Here is an 11,004-nt window from a genome sequence, read left to right as displayed (position 1 = left end):
CCACAGGAATTTTTATTATGTTTATGTATGATTAATTAGGATAAAATATTAAATTTTATTTTCTAATTTACCCACAGGGATTAGAAAAGGGAACATAATTTGATAGTTTTATCATTAAGTTATATGAATCTAATTGAGTAAAACTTTAGCCCACAGGTAAGTTTTATGTCACTAGGTTCGTAGTTTGAAACATGATTTATATTGGTAAAACATGATATTTGTTTAGTAGTCTCAATTTAATTATAGGCATGTAAATTTAATTTTACAGCTATGCAGCCTATAAATTTCTCTCACTTTAAGTGTGAAATTCCCGAACTAAAGGATGAAAATAATAAGGTGTAGAAGGAGAGAGATCTTCTTCATTCAGGATGAATGAATATTTGATTATGCTATTCGGAAAGACGAACCATCTCCTATTATAAAGACTAGCCTTCAGGAAGATGTCGATCTTTATGAAATGTGGGAGCGACCTAATCGTCTCAGAATGATGTTCATAAAGACCAACATTTTTATTTTTTATTTTTTTATTTTTATTTTTTTTTTATTTTTTGCTAGCATTCGTGGTTGCGTTGATCAGCATAATAATGTTCAAGCATTGCTTAAGGTCATCGATGAACATTTTAAAAACATCAAATAAGACACTTGTTATCACCTTAATTATGAAGTTCTCATCAATGAAGCTCATCATTGTGAAAGGAGTGCGTCAGCACATCAAGCGAATGAGGGATATAGCAGCACAACTAAAGACTCTTGAGATTAACATGTCTGAATCGTTCCTTGTGCATTATATTTTTTGCACTCTTCCATCCTCAAATCAGCCGTTCATAATTCCTTGTAACACACATAAGGATAAATGGTCAGTCAATGAACTCTTGACCATGCGTGTTCAAGAAGAAAGAAAGATTGATGATGGAAATGGATAAAGATGTTATAATGACAAATATGGAAAAGAGCAAGACCCTGAAAGGTAAATGAATTTCATTTGTCTGCTTTGAATCTAATATGGTTGATGTTATTTGTAACACATGGTGAATTGATTTTGGTTCTACAATTCATGATTATCGAATACCTTACAATGTAGAATCAGCTTAAGAAAAACGCTTCCAAGTGAGCAAGGCATCTATCAGGAAGTCAAGATGCGTTCACATATAGAGGCTGTTGAAACATGCAATTTAATTTTTTCAGTAGTGGCTTTGTTTTAAATTTGAAAAATATTTTTATACTTTTATTTATATTCCAATTTTTTCTAGAAAATTAATTTCTATATAATGCATGAACCATTGGGATAATCCTTTATTTTTATGAAACATGTTTCAGTTTGTTTTATAAATCTAAATTTGTTGGAAATGATGTATTATCCAATGGTCTCTTTTCTCAATTAATTTTTCAAATTGATGCCACTAATAATGTTATGCATGTTCAAGCTCAAACTAAATGATGTGTTATAAATAAGGAATCCTCTATTCTGTGGCACCGGAGGTTAAGACATTTTTCCATTCAGAAAATCAAAAGACTATCGAATGATGAAGTACTTGATACTTTGGATTTCGCTAATGTTGAGACTTGTGTAAATTGCATTTAGGGAAAGCAAACTAACACACATAAGAAATGTGCTAAGAGGAAATCTGAAATATTAGAAATCATACATTCAGATATATGTTTTACGTTCAGTCATGGACATATAAGGTCCGAAATACTTCATCTCCTTCATTGATGATTACTCACGATATATGTATGTCTACTTGCTTCATAATAATTACGAAGCGTTGGAAGCCTATAAAGTTTTAAGGCTGAAGTGGAAAATAATGTGAAAAGCAAATCAAGATCGTGAGAAATTATAGAGGTGAAAAATATTATTATAGATATACTGAGAATGGACATAGTTAGGAGTATGCGTAGCAACTTCGGACTTTCAAAGTTATTGTGGAGCGAAACTCTTAAAACGGTAGTGTATATATTGAACTGTGTTCCAACTAAGGTTGTCCCAAAGACACCTTTTAAGTTATTTAAAGGTTGGAGACCAAGTTTGTGTCATATACGCATTTGGGGATGCCCGTCTAAAGTAAGAGTTTACAATCCACAAGAAATTAGACCCTATGATTATAAGTAGGTATCTCATTGGATATGCCGAAAAATCTAAAGGGTATAAGATAGTGTCCATCTTATAGCACTAGAATTGTGGAATCAAGAAATGCAAAGTTTCTTGAAAAAATGACTTGATTAGTGGGAGCAATCAATTTCAGGACATTTGTTCTGATAAAGTAATATTGATGTTGAGTCTTCTACTCTAAGTGATCAATTGATTGTCATTTGTATTACCCCTCAAGCTCAAATGGGTATTAGACAATCAGTTATTAAAGTTTCACAAGCGGCTTATAATAATCTAGTAAATGAAGATGTTCAAGAATTTTCTGAAATTATTGAACAAAATGTTGATCCAACATTATGAAAGATTACTAGAGAAAGAAAGTCAACTATAGCTAGTGATTATGTGGTATATTTACAAAAGTCGGACTATAATATTGGTGCTAAAACGTTCTCACATGAATGTGAAAACTGCATTTTGAATGGATATCTAGAAGAAGAGGTTTAAATAAAGTAGCCTGAAGGATTTTCTTCTAGTGGTGATGAGCTTTTGGTATGCAAGCTTAAGAAATCCATATATGGACCCAAAGAAGCTTCTCATAAGTGGTATTTAAAATTCTCATGATGTCATCTCTTCATTTGGATTTGTAGAGAACATTATGGATCAATGTATATACCAGAAGGTCAGTGGGAGTAGAATTTGTTTCCTTATTTTGTTCATGGATGATATTTTACTTGCTAATGATGATAAAATTTTGCTATATAAGGTGAAACAAATTCTCTCTAAGAGTTGTGATATACAGATATGAGTGACACTTCTTATGTCATTGGGCATTAAGATTCAAAGAGATAGAGTTCGTAGAATTCTAGATTTGTCATAAGAGGCTCATATCAATAAAGTCTTAGAGAGGTTTTAGATGAAATGTTGTTCACCGTATAGCACCCATTGTGAATGGTGATAGGTTCAATTTGGACCTATGCCCGAATAACGATTTTTAGAGGGAACAAATGTTTAATATTCTATATGCTTCCATCGGTGGAAGCCTAATGTATGCTCAGGTTCGCACACGGTCTGACATTGCATTTGCAATTGGAATATTAAACAGATATTAGATAATCCAGATATGAAACACTGGAAAGCTGCAAATAAAGTAACTAGGTACCTTAAGGTACCAAAGACTACATGCTTATGTATTTACGAACTGAAATTTTAGAGGTCAAAGGTTACTCTAATTAAGAGATTACGGGTTGTGTTGACTTAAGAAAATCAACCTCCGGTTACATTTTCATGTTAGCCGGTGAAGTTGTTTCTTGAAAAAGCGCAAAGCAGACCTTGACCGTCACTTCCACAATGGAAGCTAAGTTCGTATTTTGTTTGAAACTACATCACATGGTGTATGAATGAAGAGTTTCAATTATGGGTTGAAAATTGTAGATTCAATCTTTGACCGCCAAAGATGTATTGTGACAATTCAGTTGCGGTTTTATGGCTAAGAATACTAAAAGTAAAAGTCGAATTAAGTATATCGACATTAAGTACTTAGCTGTAGAAGTCGAATTAAATATATCGACATTAAGTATTTAGCCGTAAGAGAGCGCATTAAGGATCAAATAATTGTTATTGATCAATCATATTAGTACTGAATTGATGATTGTCGATCCTTTGAATAAAGGCATGCCATTGTAAAAATTTAAGGATCATGTAGAAAGAACGGGACTTGGTTCCTATATCTGATTTTCGTTATAATAACGATTTTTGTTTTATGAAACTCTATATATGATATTTTCTCATGTTTTAAGTTTTAAAGTGTACGTACACATTTGATTTTGAGAAATATCGCTTAAGTTTGGAACCTGAATAAACATAAATGTTGTGAGTTTATTCATTAAGTTATATTTGGTTAGAGACTCGTTACATTGTGATACATAGAAGATAATACTCGATATTATAGAGGACCTATCGCTATGATCCATGTGTCTTGTTTCTTATTATTGTGAGTGAAAGAATATGTCGACCAAGTGGGAGAATGATAGATTTATCTCCTTTTATTTATTAATTTAAATAAGGGATAATTACTACTAAGTGCACATTATGGTAATTATCCATTAAGCCTAAATTGTGGTCTTTATTCTTTCCCTCAAATATAGTAACCGCCCATAAAGATAATGTGGCAGTTATGATTGCACTTAAGATATTTTTGTGATGGACAAAATTATAAATAGAGTGCAACCCTTGTTTTGGTTCCCTAAGCCTCATATCTCTATTCAGTGACTTACACCATCTAAGGGAGATTGTATAAGGTTTAGAAGAGCTTCAACAACCTCAAGCAAAATCAATCCTCGACAGGAACAAGCTTGGAACAAGCTTTAAGCAATAGCAATGGCGGGAGGTATTTCGGCTATTTAAATTCAATTCCGTTTCCGCTGTTTAAGGTTGAATTTCATTTATGATTTCGTAGAATTTCTTACATGTTATAGAATGACATGATTGAGATCTGAGAAATTAGCTAGAAGAAATGTGTTGAATGAGAAGTTTGGTTTGTAATGAGTGATAGTGAAAAGCACTTTTCAAATTTGTCTTATTGTGGATTAATTAAAAGCTGCTTCTCCATTTCTACCTTTGAGTCTGATTTTATCCAGCTAATTGAGTTTCACCAATTTGTATGACTGAGTGTGTCATATTTTTCAAACATTGCAAATCATTTATCTATTTTGGTCTTTCCTTTGCGGACAAACAAACAAACCTAGTTGCACACACTATCTATCTTTTGTGAATTTGTCTCCATATCTTATTCTACTTTAATATTTTATTTTCTTTTTACTCATTTATTAATTAAAAGAATTATTAAGTTTTTTTGTTTGATAAAACTCAACTTCGATCAAGAGCCACTCTTTCTTTTGTATAATGAACAATTTTTTTTAATGAATTACCTCTTTGTATCGGTTTTTTATCGATCTATCTAAATATATGATTTTCACATTGATCTGACATTGCCACTTTGGGAGTGCACTTTGGTACAAAACTTCAAGTGGCTTGGAATGTTTGTGGGTTCATTCAGATCCTTTTGTGTCAATGAGACTGTTTTGTTTGGCGGCGCGCAGAAAAGATTTAACGTGGTTGTTATCGGTGTGGCATGCAATGTTGTAGCTTATTTGGAGAGCTAGGATTTATTTTTTTAAATGGCAAATTATATTATATATTATATATATATAGAACGCAAAGGGGTACCAGAAGTACATTCCGCCAACACCGACCGAACAATCCCTAGAAAACACACACAACTTTTATGAAAGCTTTAACTATTTGCGAATCTCTTTGTTTAATCTTTTACACAAAATAGAAAAAAATACATATTTATTTTTTCAGCGGACTTTCGTTGTTCTTGATTTTTATTTTTCTTATATTCACTCCTACCATTTTTTCATACAAGAAAGCACTGCAAAAGCTAAACATGTGTAACCAACCGGTGCAAGAAGATCCAAGAACCCATTTATGGGAGAGGCAAGGATCAGCCACCCATAAGGATATCCCCAGGAGGCCTTCAATCAACCCGACCTCACAAAGACCTAACTCAACACCTTGACAGACTCTACCGGTTCCAGCAAGAAATAGGGTGCATACCCTACTCATAAAAGGAATAGGAGGAAACATATTTTTTTACCTAGGGACCATTTCCAAGATAAAAGTTTCGATCTTTTCAGCTCAAGTCTCGGTACTCGCAGAATGCTTAGAAAATATTAAAGGACTTCTTGGAAGTGTTTGGTGGAGAATAAAAAGGGAGGGACATGCATCTTATATGAATGGAATATCAACTCAATAGATTGTATTTTTAGATAGGACCCGTTCTTGGAGTTATTCTCTCTTGCTTCTTGTTTTTGAGGTTTTAGTCTAATACCCCTTATACTTAATCTCAAAATTTGAGTGTAGTACTATTTGTACTCTTTACCATCCAATATAAATATATTTTGATGTTAAAAAAAAATTGTGGCTTAGCTAATAATAACGTGGAGTTTAAGAATGACGTTTGTAATATTATTTGGTTGGCGTGCTCTTGGTCAATCTAAAAAGAAAGGACTATAGTTATTTATTTTGACAAAAGGTTATATTCATAGATAATATTTTTGAGAGTACTACTAGCTCTTGATGGTGGCTTAAATCATAATGTATTAATTTTAGTAATGATTGTTATCGCTGGAGTTCAAATCCTCTTGGAGTAATGTTATTGCTGGAGTTCAAATTCTCAATGTGAGTCATTCTTTCTTGGGCAACCTCAAATATAATACATTTAGGCACACATACACACAAAAGACAAAAAATAAATGTTAAATAATTTAGTCACGTCATCTTAATTAATTGTTTTATCTTCAAATTTTTTGAAATTATATATGTGAGTCTGTCTAACACATAATATTTAGTGTTGTGCCTAATCAAGTCTTTTTCAATGTTATAATCTAAAGTTTTTGTTATGTTAGCATATATTGTGCTAAGGTAACCTTGTTAATAGTATATTTTTAGCTTCTAAAAAAAAATGTCAAATTTATTTAATAAACTAATATTCAGAAGTTCATAAATTAACGACAAAAAGCTAAGATAACATTGTTAAGGCTTATGTTAAGGCTTATTTGTAACAATTGAAATCTCTCGATTGATCCTCTTTGACCTTCGATAATGTGAAGCTAAATGAAGCTTAAGCATATAATATTCATTCACCTATTACATATTCCATTCCATCTCATGAAAAATCACCGTGTCCAACCATTGGTCATGAGAAACATTCTAATGGCTGAAGTATTTGTTCTCAATGCCCATTCTATTTCATTTTCCTTAAGGTAGTATTACACCTCTTTATCTTAGAATATTTGGTTCTTGAATAGAATATCAAAAAAAAAATGTCTTAGAATTACGACGACCTTATGTGATTTTGCAGAAGCTTCGTTATGTATTAAAATTATGGTGGATTACCGTGATTTTGACATACCTACCGCCACGACCCCACCTCAAAAAAAATAATTCCGATCACAAGATGTAACAGGAGAATGGCAAAAATACATATCTCTGATCAATAGTTATGTTTTTTGTAGAAATATTTAAGAAAAAAAACTCATACATCGAAAGATATCCTTCAAACATGTGATACCTTTTAAATTTTTGAATTGCATACAAAGGATCATATTTAAAACACCAAATAATTCATGCAATTTCTTAAAACCTTGTTCATAATGAGACCGACGCATAAATCTAATTTTGCAGCATATTATTGAAATTGTAAATTCAAATACAAGCTTTCAAGTCACATTCCTTCACAATATATACCCTACACCAACATAAGTAATTCATGAATATAATTAGTCATCAAAATATTCCTTCATGTATGTATATATTCATGCAAAAATAATGGAAACTAAATAAATTAGATAATTACCTTCAAAATACGAAGTGTTCATGTCCTTTTCTAGAGAGAAAATGACAACTTGGAATGAAACTGTTCCTTTGCATTTGTTTAGTATAAAAACACAAACATCACCAAATTTCAATTTATAGTGATCACGAAATTTACTCCAACCACCACTTAGTGTAAATTGTTTATTATTTGAATCGAGCTTCAAATCAACATTCCATGTTCTATCTTTGTCAACAAAAAGGGTAACATCTCTTCCTTCCATCCTTTGTAGATGTGTCTTAGCAAATTTATTGGGCATCCCCTGTTTTGAATTATTGGTTTTCACATAAAATACTCAATAACAAACCTCACAACAAATACTTAGGACAGTTTCAATTTGACTTATTTTTGAGCTTATACAAATAAATAAACATTTATGATAGTTCATAAATTTTCACTAACAAAAATTTTCTCTTTATAAGCTATTTTTTCATAAACTATCTTTAAAATGTTATAATAATACATAAAAACTTAATCATTTGCATAAGTTATTTCTCATAAGCTCAAAAATAAATCAATCCAAACATAACCTATAAAATGTATGCCATTTCTAACTCTCAAATACATATACAGAGGCGGTTACAACAAAAAAAAAAATAAAAAAAAAATACAAAGGCGGTATTAGGGGATGTCTAGGGTGGGTCATGGCCCACCCCCACCCCAAAAAAATAATTTTTTATAGGTATGAAGTATTAGTTTAAACATATTATTAATAATTTTAAGTTATTCGATATACATATTAATGTAAATATTAATTTATAGTTTATCATGTGACATATACATAAGGCATATCTTTGTAATGTTTTTTTATATATCCAACCAATCAAAATCTATCACATAATATGACGGGATTGTGTAAATAAAATAAAAAATTAACCATCGGTAGATACCAATTAATCTCATCAAGGAATATATTACTAATGTTTTGATAACATTCATTGTCAATATTTTAGTAAATCAATATTTATAAAGTGATAAAAGAATAGTTTGTTACCAAGAGATCTCTCTCAATGTATGTCTTTTGGAGAATACATGCGAAAAAGTTCTTATCAGAGTCAAAATTTGTCATCACTTTTTCATACAAATAATAGCTTCTCTTCTTAAGATTGTCACAGCTACTTCCTGCAAGGAATTTGAGAAACTCACCATAAATAAGTCCTAAAAAAATTAACAAAAAAATAGAATTTTAGAAGATTCTCGTTGCATGTACCAACCATGAGTTCGGACTATTCTCGTTGCATGCTTAGATTCTTTTGCATTGATTTTCATCTTCTTACAAATTTTAGAAGATTTTTTTTTGTTTGAAGAAAAAATAATTTTCAATAATTTTTAGAAGAAAAATTATAGAAAAAATAATTTTCTATAATTTTTACAAATTTTAGAAGATGGTGATCGAGATTTTGTCCTTTTAAACCGCGATGATGAAGGATCCTCAATAATTTTCAAAGAACAATCACTTTCTTCCACATCATCATATTCTTCACTAGTTTCTCTTAAAAGGGTACTCCCTCCGTCCCGAATTATAAGAAAAAATTAAAAAAATCACACTTATTAAAAAAAAGTAAAACATGAGAATTTGAAATATGTTTTGGTGGGTTTTTCTTGGAATAAGTTGCATAGAAAGATGTAAAAACAATTTTTATTGGTTGTTGTTTATTGAGAAAATGGTAGAGAGAGAAAATTAAATGCAATTTGCATTTAATTTTATGAGAATAAGGGAAAAAATTCTTGAAAATGACTTTCTCCCTTATAATTTGAGACCAAAAAAATGGATTTTTTTCCTTATAATTTAGGACGGATGGAGTATTTTATTTCCAATCCGCATTTTCCGAATCCAATCACATTAAAGAGCGAATTTTCTTGATATTGGAACACCAAAAGTTGTGAATCGCCCAAAGACAAATAATTTGCAAATTCTTTCCAACCATTGCAAAACCAAACATCGTAATAACTGGTTTTCTCCCAAGAAACTTTCTTTTCAGTCGAATTTGGAAGTTGTTGAATATTGCCTTGAAATAATGTAAAAATCAGAAAATCATGTTTTGGTAGACTCTGCCTGCTCACGTCCAGGCGTGGGAGCTGGCGCCCAGGCGTGAAAAACTAGGCTGAACACTGCCTGCTCACGCCCAGGCGTGGGAGGCTGCGCCCAGGCGTAGTGCCTGCGGGCCTATATATATGTTATGCGTTTTCTGACTTTTTTAAGGTGATTTTAGGGTTTCTAAAGCCAACAAAAGACTAGGGTTTATTAGAGAACTTCTCTTGGGCATACTCTAGGGTTGGGGATTGATTCATCACCTTGTAAACACTTATTGATTGAATCTCTTGGTCACGGGAAGAGATTCGGAAAAAGGGTAGAATTTAGGATCAAAGCTAGATTCTTGCAACTCTTGTATTGAATCTTTGTAATCAAGTTTTTCATTGATAGTGGAACGGAGAGTCTCTCTCCCCCAGACTAGGTTGTTATAACCGAACTGGGTAAACAATATCTCGTGTTCTTTACGTTTTCACGGTTTATCTTTTGTTATTGTTATTATTGTCATTCTCGCTTGTTGATTGCTTTAATCCATTTGCTCCACACACATCAAGGTATTGGTGTGATTCAATCCGAATTCACAACAGAAGCCTTAGAGTAACAGGGTTTGATATTACTTTCCAATGCCTCCTCACAAAATTTATGGGCACTCTCTGTCGCGCAAACACACACAAACAATATGAATACAACAATTTTATTTTGGATCAAAATATTTTTATTATTATTAAAAAATATATTTAGTATGTAAGTCATAACTAGAGAAATGAAGAAAATAAAGAACAAAAATTGTTACCAATTTTCCTTGCATTGTTGAAGGGTAGTTTGAAGAATAATCTTTCAAAAGTGGACACTATTATTCCCATGATCAAGTTCTTGAGAAGACATATAGAACTAAAACTATGTAGAGTGTGTTTTCAGTGAAAAAGAAGGGTGTACGTGCTTACACAAGAAATTAATGGTCAATTATATAAAGATAAAAAATGAATGATATTGTTTTATTGGTCAGCATTGGATTAATAGCTGGATAGTGGATACGAAGAATCATTAATCAATAGATACTTTTGTGCTACATAAATCAAGAAGTAGGATTCTTATTCTCTTTTTGAAAGATTTACTAATCAAGTAGTAGGATTCTGTGGTTCTTTTGGTAATACCAAGTAGGATTCTCTGAATGAAATGAAATATTCTTTGATACATTAAATAAAATATTAAAAAGAAAACTTTTATACAAATCTCTTTAAATCAATCAAATATCGGTTCTATAACATTTTCTCCCAAACAATTTTATCTCACAAAGCTGTTTTTTTAATTCTGATGGTCCGATATCTTTTATTCGAGATCGAGAGATAGAGTTTTAGGGTATCTTTTTAGGTCAAGTTGATGGTCCTCTTTAATGGTCTGGTGTTTGTGGTGTGTACTCTAAGTGGTACTATGGAATGTGTACTA

The 11,004-nt window shown here is 31.5% G+C and overlaps 1 pseudogene; it reads right to left on the bottom strand.

Annotated features, from left to right (window-relative positions):
• Positions 1–7,386: 7,386 nt before the first annotated feature.
• On the bottom strand, positions 7,387–10,443 carry LOC123892628 (annotated as a pseudogene).
• Positions 10,444–11,004: the final 561 nt, after the last annotated feature.

This window comes from Trifolium pratense, linkage group LG1 (assembly GCF_020283565.1).
Source record: "Trifolium pratense cultivar HEN17-A07 linkage group LG1, ARS_RC_1.1, whole genome shotgun sequence".
NCBI classification, from domain to species: Eukaryota; Viridiplantae; Streptophyta; class Magnoliopsida; order Fabales; family Fabaceae; genus Trifolium; species Trifolium pratense.
This window is presented reverse-complemented; position numbering and strand designations above follow the sequence as displayed.